Source organism: Pogonomyrmex barbatus, unplaced genomic scaffold, assembly GCF_055798465.1.
Source record: "Pogonomyrmex barbatus isolate J1 unplaced genomic scaffold, ASM5579846v1 scaffold28, whole genome shotgun sequence".
In the NCBI taxonomy this organism is placed as follows: Eukaryota; Metazoa; Arthropoda; class Insecta; order Hymenoptera; family Formicidae; genus Pogonomyrmex; species Pogonomyrmex barbatus.
In genome coordinates this window covers 278,758-294,693 of record NW_028297125.1, presented here as the reverse complement: position 1 = coordinate 294,693, position 15,936 = coordinate 278,758, and the positions used below count along the sequence as shown (strand labels likewise).

Here is a 15,936-nt window from a genome sequence, read left to right as displayed (position 1 = left end):
CGTTCCCGAAGATACATATTTATCTATCGCTTTTTATTATCACAGTTTCATAGACGCATCTCTTATTTATAGTAATATCGCTTGTAAATAACGCAGTGTCTCTTATTTTCTTAATCTTATATTTAAACAATTTTTAACCTAATCTTATTTTAACATAATCTATCTACATTGCTCTTATACTAATTAATACTATGTATGCCGTACTTAAAGTATAACTAATTTCCTTCGCTTATCATTTCCAAAGTTTGAGACGATCGGACGAAAGAATTGTGTTAAATGGACGCGTTGTCAAGTTAAAACCAGGTATATCTTGCACAACGTAACGATGATTACCTAGTATTTTTCCTATCATATACGGGCCCTTATATTTAGCCTTTAATTTCGCATTTACACCCGGTTTCATTTGTGTGTCTCATACTAGTACGTATTCACCTGGTTCGAACTTGGACGGTTTCCGAGATCGTTCGTCGCGGTACTCTTTATTGTATTGACGTATTTTGTCCGTTGCTGTCAATGCCATATCACAATTTTTCTTTCTTTCAGTTTCTATATCTACATCGATTGACGTTAATTTTTGAGTAAATTTTGCAAGCGGATAGTCTGTATGGGAACGCTGACTGTACCCCAATACCAGTTTTGTCGGAGACGTTTTTGTTACAGCATGGTAAGTGTTATTTATAATATACTGCATGTCTTTAACCCTATCTTTCCATTCCGACGAATTATTTATTAACTTAGTTAAGGAACTCTTGATAAATCGATTCACTCTCTCGACTATTCCATTAGCCCAGGGGGCAGCTACTGCAATTTTCCTATATTTAATTCGATTTGATTCGACAAATTCGCGAAATTCATTTGAAGTGAATGCCGTTCCACGATCAGTTACAACTTCAATCGGATTTCCAAACGTTGCAAAGATACGCTTAATATACCGAGTACTTCTCGAGTCGATGTGAATTTGACTGCATTTAACCAAGTAAAGCGAGAGAATGCATCGACTATGATTAGTATATGTTTATATTTATCACAAGTTTCTTGTAACGGACCGAAATGATCAATGTGAATTATTTCCATTACAGCCGTTGAGGACGGATACAGTGATGTCTCTCCTTCGAAACGATTCATAGAGTCATTAGCCATTAGACAGGTAATACAATTTTCTATATAACTATTTATGCGCTTACGTATACCGGGAAACCAAAAATATTCTTTTACCCCTTGTAATGTTTTCTCGAACCCTGCATGCGCCATTTCATCGTGATGAGCGCGTATGACTCCAGATATCATTAATTCCGGAACTACGAATTTTATATCTTCATTTTCTTTTCTATAAACCAGACCGTCTATCAATTTAAATTTATCATCGTCTTCATTTTCTAATTTATTTGCTATCTCTTGAATTTTAAGATCTGCCAATTGCCGAAATTCAAGCTCTCTTTCTATGGGGCGTTCGTCTACGTAACCCACGCGACTGAGAGCGTCGACGTGTTGCATCTTATTACCCGGACGATGAACAACTTTAAAATAATAATTTTGCAAAGCAAGCGTCCACCACGCTATTCGCGGATTCAAATTTGCTTTATTCACTGCATAAACTATCGCGTTACAGTCAGTGACTATAATAAAACGCATAAAGCCATAAAGATATAAATGAAATCTCTCCACTGCCCTAACCATGGCTAACATTTCTAACTCGTAACTATGATAATTTCTTTCAGCTCGGTTCGTAATCTGGCTGAAGAAAGCTATTGCCGCCCAATTATTATTCTGCTGCTTCTGCAGCAGTATAGCTCCAAGGCCCAAGGCATGACTGGCATCTGTATGCAGCTCAGTCTCAGCTGCTGGATTATACAAGCACACGGGAAATGAGGTAAGTTCTTTCTTTAAGTTTTCGAATGCCTTAATACATGTTTCATCGAAATCAAATGCAATACCTTTTTTAAGAAGATTTTGCATCGGCCCGGCTTTCACTGCAAAGTGTCTGATAAATTTTCTAAAATAACCGGCTAAGACTAAAAATCTGCGCACTTCGTGTACGTCTTTCGATTGTTTAAAATTTCGTACAGCTTCGATATACCGCGGGCTAAGAGTGACCCCGTTTTCAGAAATTATATATCCTAGGAATTCTATTTCTTGACGTAAGAATTGACACTTTGTATAATTTAATTCGAACTTATATTTTTTTAGATATTTCAAGTCCGTCTCGTTCAAGACGGCTAGATTCTGGTCTATGGTTTCCGACGGTATAAGAATATCGTCTATATAAACGATAACCTTGTCTTGCCGTATGAGCGAATCCAATATTTGCAAAAGACGCTTCTGGAATTCCGCAGGAGCTTCTGAATACCCGAATGGTAAATATTTGTATTCGTATTGCCCATCAGGCGTAGCGAAAGCAAAATACTTTGTACATTCCTCATGTACTTTGATATGATGAAACCCGTCCTTCAAATCTAACAACGTAAACACTGACTTTCCATAAAGTCTCGACAAACAATCCTCGATTACCGGAAAAGGGTACTTCTGTTTTATTACTCGACTATTTAACGGTCTCAAATCAACACATAATCTGATCGCGCCGTTTTTCTTTTTAATAGGTACGATCCTTGCGCAATATGGTGAGATACTCGGCTGGATGATCCCTCGATTCAACAGGTCATCCACGACTTCCCTTATTTGTAGCCGTTCGACATAAGCAAATCGTCGCGGCGCAAAAGCGTATACAGAGTCGTCCTTCAAATGAACGCGAACGGAATAACCGTCTTCAATCAGTATTACCTTCAAATTCTCTACTGCTAATATTTCCTCCATCAATCGTTTCTTTGTCTTTAAATCATAATCTATTTCGCTATCTTGTATTACTTGTTGCAGGTTACTAAGTGAATCCGCAACATAGAGAGGTAGGTTGTCAAAGAGGGTCACATCAGCCACCGGTTCGCCAACCTCCGTCTGGTGCAACTTATATACTAGAATGAGTTTTTCTTTTGCTATAAAATCTCTTCCTAAAATTAAGTCGCCGTTAAACGCTTTTTCATTTATTACATATAGGTTTATTTCAAACTTACGACCGCTCAGGGCGCTAATCGTTAACTCTGGAACGATCCCGACTATATTTAGTGGAGCGCGATTTAAGTTAACTAGACAGCGATCGACTGGTAAGAGGACCTTGGTGTATGGCTCGATCCGCTCTTTATATATATATCTGAACTAACAAAAGAAACAGGACTTCCGGTGTCCATTAACGCCACTAACTCACATGCTTTATTACAGATCGAGTTCACCTGGATGAGTGGTCTGGACAGTTCCAATCTGCTGCTTTCGTCCTCCGATACCAGGGCCACCGAATCTCCCTCTGCCTCCTCGAACACCGCTGCTGCTGCTTGCACTGTTTGCTGCCTGCGTGCTCCTTGCGCCCCTTGCCGATTCCGCAGGGCCTGACAGTCGAATTGGCGATGTCCTTTTTCCTTGCAGAAAAAGCAGGTAGGATCGCCTCTGCATTCCTTGTGTGTATGTCCCCGTTTTCCGCAATTGCGACACACTATGTCTTTAGTCTTGTTAACGTTCGGTGTCACACACGATTTTCTCTCACTATCCAACATACCTTCCGTAATATTTCTCATTTTCTCCAGGAATACGTCTAACGAGGTATCTGCTACGGAGAGTGCTGTTGCCCTTAACGCATTCTGCGATATCCCGCCTATGAGAATATGTATCACATCTCTGTTAGGTAAGTCTAACATTTGCATCAATGCTCTTTTAGCAATGACGTACTGATCGAACGTTTCTTTGTTCGGGTTCCATTTATGTGCTTCTATTCGCTGCATCTGCTTATAGAAGGACACTTTCTTCCCGAATACTTTCACTAACTCCGGTTTAAGTCCGAACCACGATTCAATTGCAACTCCGTTCTGGATATCGTACCACGTGCGTGCGAATTTTATTAACTTGCTCGACGCCGCGAGTAAGGTCGCTCCATCGGACGCATCGTGTACTTGTGCTACCTTGTCTACACGTTGCACCCACGCACTTATATTTTCTGTTTCAGTTCCACCGAATTCGGGAATTTGTGAAGCCAACCAATTCACTACATTCCCCGTTGATACGTCTGCTGCGTAGGGAGCCGGCCGTATCTCCTGCCGAGTTGGTGAGCAGTCCATAGCTCCTGAGCCAGCCCTTGGTAATCTCGACTCCCCGCTTTCGCCCATCTCATTGCGCGACACCACCAATTGTCTCTCGTTTCCCGTACAATTAGATCTAACTTCTTGGAGTACCTGTGTCATAAACTGGTTTTGCGCTTTTTGCATATCTCTTTGCTGTTGCAGGATAGTTTCTGTGATCCTCGCGAGCGCGTGGTATAATGCGGTTGCTGTTACTGAATGTTCCAACGAGGCTTCTCCTCTTTCTTCCCTTGCTAGCTTCGTCGGGCCTATTTTCTCTAAATAAGACATAATTGTCTCAATAAGTGTTTTTCGATCCTCCGACAACGGGAGACGAAAGCGTTTCGCTTCCTTTTGGAGTTGCTCCAGTGGTGCTTCAAGTGTCGCTCTTTCCATCATCCTTGTCCTCGGCATCACGTTCTGTGCACGTGCTCACCTTACTCCGTACCCGTGATCAACACAGCGTTTATTATATTTATTTTTTTTAATGATGACGCAAATTCAAATCCCACTTCTGAAATTTTGACTATAAGATTCTTGTACTTTTTGAATTTAAATAAAGTAACCGTTTGTCAGGAATTAATGTCCGTTTTTATAATTATTGTCTATGGTTTAATACACGCACTGAGAGAGGTAACCGGCACGTGTTGGATAATGGAGCAGGCACAATAACTTTTCAACAACTTTAATATAATGCCGTTTATCTATATTTTTACTGAGTCTACCCGTAATACAACGATTAAACAGATATCGCCTGTAACGATATCTCGACTATATTCACTACAATGGTTTCGACTATACGACTTGAACTCTCACGGATGACACATCTGTCTTATTCGCCGACTAGGGAGAGAGTCCCCGTCGCTCGCTGCTCCACGCATCGGAGCACATTCGGTGATTTCAAAGCTAACAAAGATTGCATCAGCCCTTGTCTGATTGGTCCTTTCCTAGTATTACTCACTCGTGTTGTGTTCGATCGAGAGGCGCTTTTTTTGGTCACTGAACAGCACTCATGGCGCCATCCACCGGTTGTCCTAGGGACTTCTTAGTAACTTTCTTACAATATTAATCAAATTATCAAATTATTTTTATTAATATAATAATAATAAAAATAAAAGTAATTTACCTTGTTATCGCAAATTATCTGCATTTTAGATGTAGATTTTTGAAATTTTTCTAAATTTTTCTAAAGTTTTCTTTAAATAAGATTCTTTTATCTATTTTTGGTATAAGAGTTTCAAGGTTTTTTGAGCCAGCTTTTAATCGTAAAAGTAAATGGAAATCAATTTCTTCATCTACATCAAAAAGGGTGTTTTTTACAAATTTTAAAAAATTAATTCATTATTTATTATAATATTAAAGGATTATGAACTTTCTCATGAAAAGAATTTCATCTATTTTTTTGATTTTTGTAATATTTTATTTTTATTATGCAAATCGGACTCAAGCTCTCGATCAAGCCTAGAACTTGATCAATTTAGCCGTTATTGAGATTCGATAATTTCGGATGCTCGCATCTCGCCGACTCGCATAAAGTCACACGGTAGTTCTCGGTTGACTTGACATCCGAGAACTACCGACACTACCGTGTTTCCTGATATATAAAATATAATATAAATATTAGGATGTAATTAAAAACTTATATATTTCTTTTAATTTGTTAATGAAGTCTTGCTTGATGGATAATTTTTTTACTCATACAGAATTTGCAAGCAAATACAAAGTTATTATTTTTACTTAAGTTAGATTTAAAAACGAACACATCGGAAAATGCTGACCATAGCATTATATTTAAATCTTTTTCATTTAAGATTTCATTCAAAATATTCTCTATGTTCTCATTCATTGTTACACTTATTCTTCAAACTTGTAAAACTTATAAAAATTCTATTCTTGCACAGATTGAGTGCTATTCACTATTTGTATAGTTTCTAAGAATAACATTTAATCTATACAAGAATTTTACAAGTTTTACACGTTTGAAGAATAATTGTGAAAAAATGAATGAGAATATGAATATTTTGATTGAGATTTTAAATAAAAAGAACAATACGTCCTGGAATAAAAAAGTAGTGAAGAAATAAACACTGATGTGAGTATGGCGACGTATGTATGTGTACATGTGTGTGCGTTGGCTGATAACATTTTGTTCGGAGGCAATGAGTTCGTGTTAGAGGTATCTAACTGTTCTTTATAAAGCTCTTCTTATTCTTTATAAATAAGTGATAAGCTTTGTGAACGGCATTTAAGTTCTATAGTTTTTATAATTTTTATGATTCTTCAATATGTTGGTACGGATGTTATGCATATGCGCGAGACGTGTACGTATAAGATAAGACTTGAAGAATAAGAATAGATAAGAATTCTTTTTGGCTGAACTGATTATACTAGTTCACAGTTTATCTTTCTTTTTTACACTAAAAGTGCAGCCAGTTCAACTAAAAAGAACAGACCCATAGTTGTACAATTTACTGAATGGAATGAGTTGTCATTCGTTGCCTTTGAAATGCATTTGATTGAGAGATTTTATGTATTGGATTGTAACTGCTTTTAGAAGTACCTCTGTCCCCTGTAAAAGGACACAACATTTATCTGCTCGATAGCCAGTCTAGCTTGCGCATGCGTATTGTGAATGCGACATGGCGCATGCGCATGAGTTGAAACACCGGAAACGAAAGCGAAATTAATATGGCCGTGAATAACGATTGACCGGAATGTCTGAAGTGAAACATTCTAGATTTCAGTGAACTTTGCTAGAAATATATATGGTATATAGCTTTTAACTCTCTTGAGTGGGACCGTGTGTGCTGTCCGAGAAGTCGGTATGACTGTGCGCGGCTTGATTACTGTTAATATTTTATCATTAGATTGTGTGATATAAGTGAATACAAGTGACCGAAACATCGACATGTGGCAATAAATAATACGCAATATTCGTATAATATTTGCGAGTAGGTCGCGTCCTCCGGATATTATGTAGTATGTAATCTACTATGACGGATTCAGCGAATTATTCCGTCAATATCATTTTGCCGATCTGGCGGTGGAGTGGTTTGAAGTTCGTGCTCTTGGATATCTTTTACGTTCCCTCTGCGGACAAATGTCGACATACATCTACATATTGGATTCAATCTGAAATTGCTTTGAAATATTGAAGTTCTGATATTTATCATATATCTACATATCATATCTACAAGTTTGTTTCAATCCAAACCTGGTATGTTCTTTTTTATTTATTTCACTTTATTTGAATTGTGACGCTATGTACTATGCCTTTTACAGTGAGTGATAATAGCTTATTTATTACCGTAATTATTATATCTTATTCTTTGTAGCTTATTAATCTTAGTGATTTGCTTATTAGTCTTGTTGCTAATATTATTTTGATTTTATTTCAACTATATATTCAACTATTTGCTGATAATAAATTTTTTGTATGTGCTGTTTTTTAAACTCTTTGATTTTATTAATAATATACTTTTTCACTCTTGTTTATTTAATTTTCTTATTATACTGCATCACTATTATATTTAATTATCTTTATATTGATTATCAGATATTGATACATACTGCTTTACTTTAATAAATTGCTTGATTAATCACTTGCTTTATTAGGCCTTATTTACTCATTTATTTATTTATTTACATTTTATTATCAATTGTTTTGACAGTATTATACTATCTGCAATATGGAATGTATATTTATTTAATTTGATTTATGCTTGTTTACATTTTTAGTATGCATCATTTTAACTGCTTTTACTTATTAAATTGCATATTAATTTAGTTTGTTTATTATTTTATTGTTTCTGTTTAAATTTATATAATTTTTATTTATCTCTATAGTATTATATATACTCATCAATATTCTCATTTCTATTTCAATCTCTGATTCAGTTTAACTCAGCTTAACTTTAATTTAATCTAATTAATTCAATTGGAGTTTTATTCAAATTTCTTATATTCTTACACTATTTACTACCTAAATCTTCTTACTCTAATCATTAATTGTTATTCTAATTATTTATCTTATTTAATTTTAATTATCTTTGATTATTAAATGAATAATTCCAAATTTTCTCATATGTTAATTTTAATTTAACTTTGATTTTGATTTAATTTATTTTAATCAGGTGTAGCTCATTTGATGTAATTTTTATTGATATAATTACATTCTATCCATTAATTTCATTTTACTTTACTTATCTATCAATTAATTTCTTTTGAGAAACTATTTTCATGGGCGCCGGATAACCGATGTGAACTTAGTGCCCAACTTTGAAAAATTAAAAGATTAAAAAATTGTTTATACCATAGGTTTGTACCTCGTTTGTACCTGTTTGTATCACTTTTTATTTTGTTTGTGTCTAACGGGTTAAAAAGTTACAAGAGGGTGAAAAACTCGTCAGTACAAACAATGCTCTTTCGAATGGCATTGGCCGTTTTGAGCTATCTTGAAAAATGACAAAAGTATCTCTTGGACGTATTTTGAAAAGACTGTACTTCCGATTCCGTTGAGGTACAAACGATTTGAAAAGGGGTATGATGCTGTTTCGGCGTTGGTGGTTTTTAAATATCTTAAAGTTAAGTGCTGACGATTTTTTTACCCCCCTTGTAACTTTTTAATCCGTTAGATACAAACAAAATAAAAAGTGGTACAAACCTATGGTATAAACAATTTTTTAATTTTTTAAAGTTGGGCATTAAGTTCACATCAGTCGCCGGATAGCTATTGTATTATAATGCTATTCTCTGGCTGCCCCTATATGCACATTTGCACACCTTTTACTTGCTGCCTATATATTTGCCTTTTAATTTGATTTTGATGAATTGATGTTATTATTTAATCATTATTGTACCTATTTTGTGTAATTTTTTGCTGTATTTCAGTAATTTATTTAAATCTTTATTTCTTGTTAGGCAAGCTTAATTTGGATCATAATTTTGATCTATGCATTTAAATAGAGAGTGCGTAGGGATTAGCAAGGTATGTGTGCTACTTAATATCCCTAACATTTTTATTTATAGAAATCAAGATGTCATCAACGATTATCAGGATGTAATATACAGATATTTTTCGTGCAGTTACTTCACACAAAAAATGCACAAAAGCATTAATCCATTTACTGAACAAAAATAAGATAAATAAATGAACTCTTCAGTTGATTAATAAGCAAGCTTGCTGCTCATAAACTAAGCAGTTTTGTTCCAATAATATTTCATATTTTGTGTTTATTTGCTAATTGTAAAATTTCAAGGCTAAGAGATTCATAATGCAAGAAATCTTTTATGCATAATATATATTATATTAAAAATAGTAAAGCATTATATTCTGAAAATTTTTTGCACTATGGTTCTCATTAACCTTATTGTTACATTCGGATTGCCTATATCATGAAAACTTTATATTTTTTTTCTAAAAAAAAATTTATTTTCAAAAATTAATTATAACTATATATATTTGCTAATAATAAAAACAAATTATAAGATATAATGTTGACAAAAGTAGAAATTAAAGAATGGATATGTTGAGAACAATGTTACTAACCTATTAGGAACACTAACTTTAAAATATCACAATAGAATGGAAAAATTGTATATAGAATAAGAAAAAAATTTATATAATTTCTTATTTTTTTTCTTGTAATTGTTCGATTCTTCTTACATAGATTGAACAAATTCTATTTTTTCTATTTTATTTTTTATTAATTTATTAAAGAAATGTTTGTGCCGTTCTATTACTTTTATTTTCTGACATACTATATGTTAAATTTGAAGTAGGTGATATTGCAGTGACATTATTAACTTGCTTTCTTCCACTATCCCAGTCTTGAGCATTTGATAACACTTTTCCTAAGGAACTCAAAATGTCCTTTTCTGATACAGATATCTCTACAATACTTTCGTTAAGTGGTATCACATAATAATATAAAAAAGAAAATTGATAAAAATAAAAATTGAAACATTTATATAAATTGAATAAAATATGGTTTATAACGTAAAGATATTAAAAACATGTCTCTTCATGCTCTTCATGCAATTAAAAAAAGGCGGTATTACATAAGAAACTTATTAACTTTCTTAGAACTTGTAAATTTCATTGCAATTTGTGCTGTTATAAACTTTTTTAACATTACTGAAGATTTAGTAATAATTCCATTTTTATCTAAACAGAACCTAAGCATGCTATTCTGAAAACAAAGATTTATTTTAAATGTTTATAATTTATTTTAAATGTTTTTATGTTTTTATTGAAGTAATATGCATAATAATTCAAAATAAATTTGTTAAAACCTCTAAATTCTATCATTTAATTCTCTTCGGCTTTGTAATGGTTCACGATAGATATAACTTTTTAAATGTTTCTACAGAAAAAAATTTAATGGGGTTAAATCTGGCGATCTAGCCAATCTGATTAATTTTGAGGCCCACTCATGGCGTCCGACATTTGTTTGGATATATTACATTCAAATAATTTGTAACATTTCTTGTATCTCTATATGTGGAAGTGCGCCATCTTGTTGAAAATACATATTTTTTTTTATTGTCAACGGGACATTTTCCAACAATATTGGCAAATCATTTAAATAAATTTTGCTGTTAATTCGAATGGTCCAATCTAAAGAAAGTTCAAATTATTTATTTTTTTAAATCTAAATATTCAATGACATGATTGACAATTAAAGAATATAAACATGTTAAAAGATAACACTATAATAGATACTAAAAATATTAAAATATTGTCCACTATACCAGCCCATAAACTGATACTAAATCTATGCTAGTAATTTACTGCAATTTACTATGCTCATGAGGATTTCCATTTGCCCAAATGTAACAATTATGTCTGTTGAAAATTCCTTCACGGGTAAAATAACATTTATCGCTAAACATTATATGATGTACAAATGCAAGTTGTTGTCCTTGATTTAATAACCATGTGTTTAAAAGTTTATTCGCCGTGCATAATCTTGTGGCATCAAATGTTGCACTTTCGAATAATGAAATGCGTGCATTCTATTTTCTTGTAAAATTTTATTGAAAAAAACTGTATCAAGTTAAAAATAGAATGTAACTAACAATATCTTTTATTTTAAAAAAATAGAACCCAAGTGATACGTATATCTGTTTCTTCATTGAAGAGTCTTTTTATTGTCATACTTAACTCAATTCTAGTTGTGATCAAATTAAAAAATAAAATCTAAGTGCTAGTATCTTTGTGATGATCTTTGTATTTTCATTGAAGAGTCTTCCTATTCCAAGTGATAATAGCTTTAATTCTTTTAAAAAAAAATTGATTTCAACATTGCTAACTTAACTCAAATGATATCATTTATAAAAGATTTGATATCAATAATTGGTGCTAAGTTATAATCCTACTAAAATTGCATCATTCTACTAAACCCAAGTGATATGTATCAAGTAAGGGGGGAGGGGAGCACATACGTGCTCTACGAGCGGAGATATCCATCGAGTGAGAGACCAACATCGCTCTGGAATACCGGTCGTGGGGATTCGAAAGAATACATGTATATATGTATACTGTAATATGTATATTGTAATATGTGTGTGTGTGCGTGTGTGTGTGTGTGTGTGTGTGTGTGTGTGTGTGTGTGTGTGTGTGTGTGTGTGTGTGTATCATTGTATTGTTGACGTGTTATTCTAAACACGTTATTTGTGATAAATATCATCACATGCCTCGGTAGTCGAAAGGATAAGATGCCTGCCCGGTAAGCAGGAGATCCAAGTTCGATTCCTGGCTGAGGTGGTATTTTTTCGCAAAATAATTACGAGTTTTCACGATTGGTTCGTGGTCGGGCCCCGCCGTGACGCACACCCTCCCTTCTTATTCGGGGGCTTGAGCCAATGCTTGATGCAATCTCTCCTGTCGTGCTCCAGGAGGATTATTTGTATATTTGCCAATGGCGTTGGAGGGTGTCGCCGCTGCAGTCCGACTTGCATTCATCGAATGAGAGACCAACATCGCTCTGGAGTACCGGTCGTGGGGATTCGAAAGAATACATGTATATATGTATATTGTAATGTGTGTATGTGTGTGTGTGTGTGTGTGTGTGCGCGTGCGCGTGCGCGTGTGCGTGTGCGTGTGCGTGTGCGTGTGTGTGTGTGTGTGTGTGTGTGTATCATTGTATTGTTGATGTGTTATTCTAAACACGTTATTTGCAATAAATATCATCACATGCCTCGGTAGTCGAAAGGATAAGATGCCTGACCGGTAAGCAGGAGATCCAGGTTCGATTCCTGGCTGAGGTGGTATTTTTTCGCAAAATAATTACGAGTTTTCACGACTGGTTCGTGGTCGGGCCCCACCGTGACGCACATCCTCCTTATTTGGAGATATTGCTACATAAAGTTCGATTCGTAAATTTTTACTTTAAGAAACGTCATCATTATTATTTGTATAAAAGACTTGATATCAATAACTGGCGCCAAGTATATATTATATTCTCTTATTATAGTCTCATAGACATTAAGCTACAAGTTCACCTTAACCGTTTGAGTCCCAAGTAGCGCGATCGCGCTGTTGAGATTTTATGTCGAGAAAACCCAGCACATTTCGAGCATTGTGGACAACTGACGGTGCGTTACCGATTGTTGAAGTCGCGCGGTCAGATTTATTGACGCAAGTACATCATACAGCTCCTTTTAATGTAAATAGTACATTTTACAATAGGTACAATAATACTATAATAATGCAATAATACATTACAAAATAAAAATTTTTATTTCATTGTTATCTCCTCAATAATTTTTATCGAACAAAATTTGAAATATTTTTAAATTTACAGTACGCATATGTAATAATACAGATGTATTTTATAAAATAACGAATTACAAATTAACAATATTTTTGTGTTATGAACAAACAATTTAAATGGAGAGTAACACTTATAATTTGTGACATCGGTGTTTATCAAAACATATTGGATGAATTTCTTTTTTACATCGCACGCAAATTAAATGTGATCTTTTTATTGCATTTTTGCTGCAGACTACGCATTGTCGCAAGTTACGTTGTGGCAACTTTACTAAACCAAATGTTTTTTCCCTTACATAACTATGTGCTTGCTTTTCGTTCATCCACTGACACTCAATTTCAAAAATAATATTCGACATAAAATCTAACCGAGATATTGCTTTACTCTTAACTCTTTCCTTGTAGATTATATGCATTTATATATGCATTTAAAATCATGCGGTTGATTATGTTAAAGGCTACCTTTTTCCAATATTTAACTGATCTTCGTTCATCGAGATAGGTATATAGCATTTTATCCGATTCATCGACACCACCTATGAAGGCATTGTAAGATTGAATAATAGCGGGTTTTGTCGAACGTATTTCTCTGCCATGTCGATTTTTTGTTATAGTCACATTTTGCTCTTCTGCTTTCGTTGAAATTAATAATACAGGACTTTTTACACTTTTTTTTCGCGATAGGCACAGAACAATACTTCATTGTTTCGAAAATATTTTACCTCGTTTACATTAGTTTGTGTCAAGTTATCGGGAATACATTTCTTATTCCTAATAGTTCCAGTTAAATAGGTATCCATAGAATATAAATATCTAGCTAATTCTACGCTAGTAAAAAAATTGTCGACAAAAATGTGATGCCCCGTATTCAAACAATAACTATCTTTTAATAAATTTACCACAACATCATATCCAAGTCCAAACTTTTTTTTATCACTAGTAGTTGTTTCTTTTGCACCTTTATAGAGAACGCAAGAGAACGCCAAACAATATTTTGATACGGAATCACACAGTATCCAGAATTTTATTCCCCAACGATGATGCTTTTTATTTGGCAAGTATTGCGTTATGCTAGAATGACACAGCGTCCCAACTAATGATTCATCAATTGATAATTCTTTGTGTGGTTTATAATGTAATTTGAATACTTTATTAGCGTGTTCAACAAGTGGCTTAAATTTTGCACAGGGATCGTATTTCTCGTGACCAGGTGGAAAACATAAAGAGTTATCAATTAAGTGAAAATATTTCAAAATTTGTTGAAATCTATTTCGAGAGAACATTCTTCCACGGTATGTTACGTGAATTTTCGGACCAATACAAACGTATACTGGGTCTTCTTGTAATTCCCATTTCCAACAGCACTGCTATAAATGCCTTCATCTCTAAAACGGTAACTGATGTCCAAATCTCTGTTTCAAATGATTCTAATTCTCTAGGTAAATGCCTTGAATACTCCGCATATTTATTAGTTTCTTCAACTATTAGTGACCATAGTGTCAAATCAAAGAATAGTTCAAAGTATTCAATGGGTTTACTCTGGCTAGAGAAGTTACATCGCGAACCAGATTCTTTGCTATGCTCGAGAGAATCACGTTGATTAGAAACGTCTTCAGCAACTCGTAGACTGTTCAGTGGACATTGATGCGATAAATCACTATCACTATCCTCTGAAGTACTCAAAATGCGTTGTCTTTTGCGCTTACAGGAACAATGTAGTCGTCATCGTCGTCAATAATATGATCACATGGATTTGTGATTATGCTCATAGATTTTCTTTTTCGATTCATTGTACCTTTTTGGGGATACACCAAATTTAGAAAAGTTAAATAGTAAATCTAGATTAATTTTTTACTTACTTTTTGCGTTGCTTTGTCTAATCATTTTGAAATACACAATTATGAACAATGAGAAACACTTACGGAAGAATACGTCCGATCACTTTGCAAACTGCAATAAATGTGACGGAGCGATAAGAAAAAGACGAGAATCACGTTACCTAACACATACAAGAAGCGCTATTGCTCCGATTGTGATTCATCGATATAAAATAAACAAAGCGCTATCGCGCCGCTTGGTATTTCTCGACATAAAATAAAACAAGCGCTATCGCGCTGCTTGGGTCTTTTTGTACTCATTTAGAGAAAGCGCAGTTGCGCTGTTTAGGATTCTTCGACAGTGTTTTTTCAATACCCCCTGGGACTCAAACGGTTAATCAAATTATATATTTCATTTGTAAAAGATATTTTATTCATAAAAGATTTGATATACCACTATTTTTAAAAAATAAAATCTAAGCAGTAGTATCTTTAATTTAAAAATAATAAAATCCAAATGATATGTATATCTTTTTACTCATTCAAGACTCTCTTTTCTAACCCAAGTAGTAGTAATTATTTAGCTTTAAAATATTATTATTTTTATAACAAAGCATCTGAAAGATGCTCTGTTACTAGCGCGCGCAAATACGGCCCGCGCCATCCGAGGCCGCCCGAACACTCCCGACCGCGACCGACCGACACACGCGCGCCGACGAGCTGTCACGCAGCGACAACGTGACAGCTATTGTTACATTAATAAACGCTAACAAACTAAACGGTGACACGTGGCGCGGATAGGGGTATAAATACCCGACGAATTTTAAGACAAGAGACCAGTCCTATCCGCTCCTCCGACCTGACCAACACCGACAACCGTTCCGACCAGAACAGCGAGAGAAGATTCTCTCAGCGAATACCGAGCGTTCTCCGTATTCCTGTTCTATCCTTTCTCGAGAATTCGGAGTGTTCTCAGCTTTCTCGCTCTCGCAACGAATACCGAGCGTTCTCGATATTCTTGCATCTCCCGTCTAAGGAAAATCAGAGTGTTCTCAGATTTTCCTCCTCCCGACAATACCGAGAGTTCTCAGTATTGTCACTTCATCTCATCTCGAAAGTCGGAGCGTTCTCGGACTTTCCCGCGACGTCCGCCCCACGTGTTACGGCGAGCGTCAGCGGTTGCCTA

The 15,936-nt window shown here is 34.6% G+C and overlaps 1 long non-coding RNA gene across 1 annotated transcript; it reads left to right on the top strand.

Moving 5' to 3' along the window:
• The first annotated feature begins 25 nt into the window (after positions 1 to 25).
• Positions 26 to 4,174, top strand: LOC148936189 (uncharacterized). The gene is made up of 9 exons (XR_016139705.1): positions 26 to 303; positions 544 to 664; positions 1,080 to 1,147; positions 1,719 to 1,870; positions 2,188 to 2,354; positions 2,598 to 3,155; positions 3,271 to 3,480; positions 3,630 to 3,727; positions 4,046 to 4,174. It is a non-coding gene; the product is annotated as an uncharacterized LOC148936189 (long non-coding RNA).
• Positions 4,175 to 15,936: the final 11,762 nt, after the last annotated feature.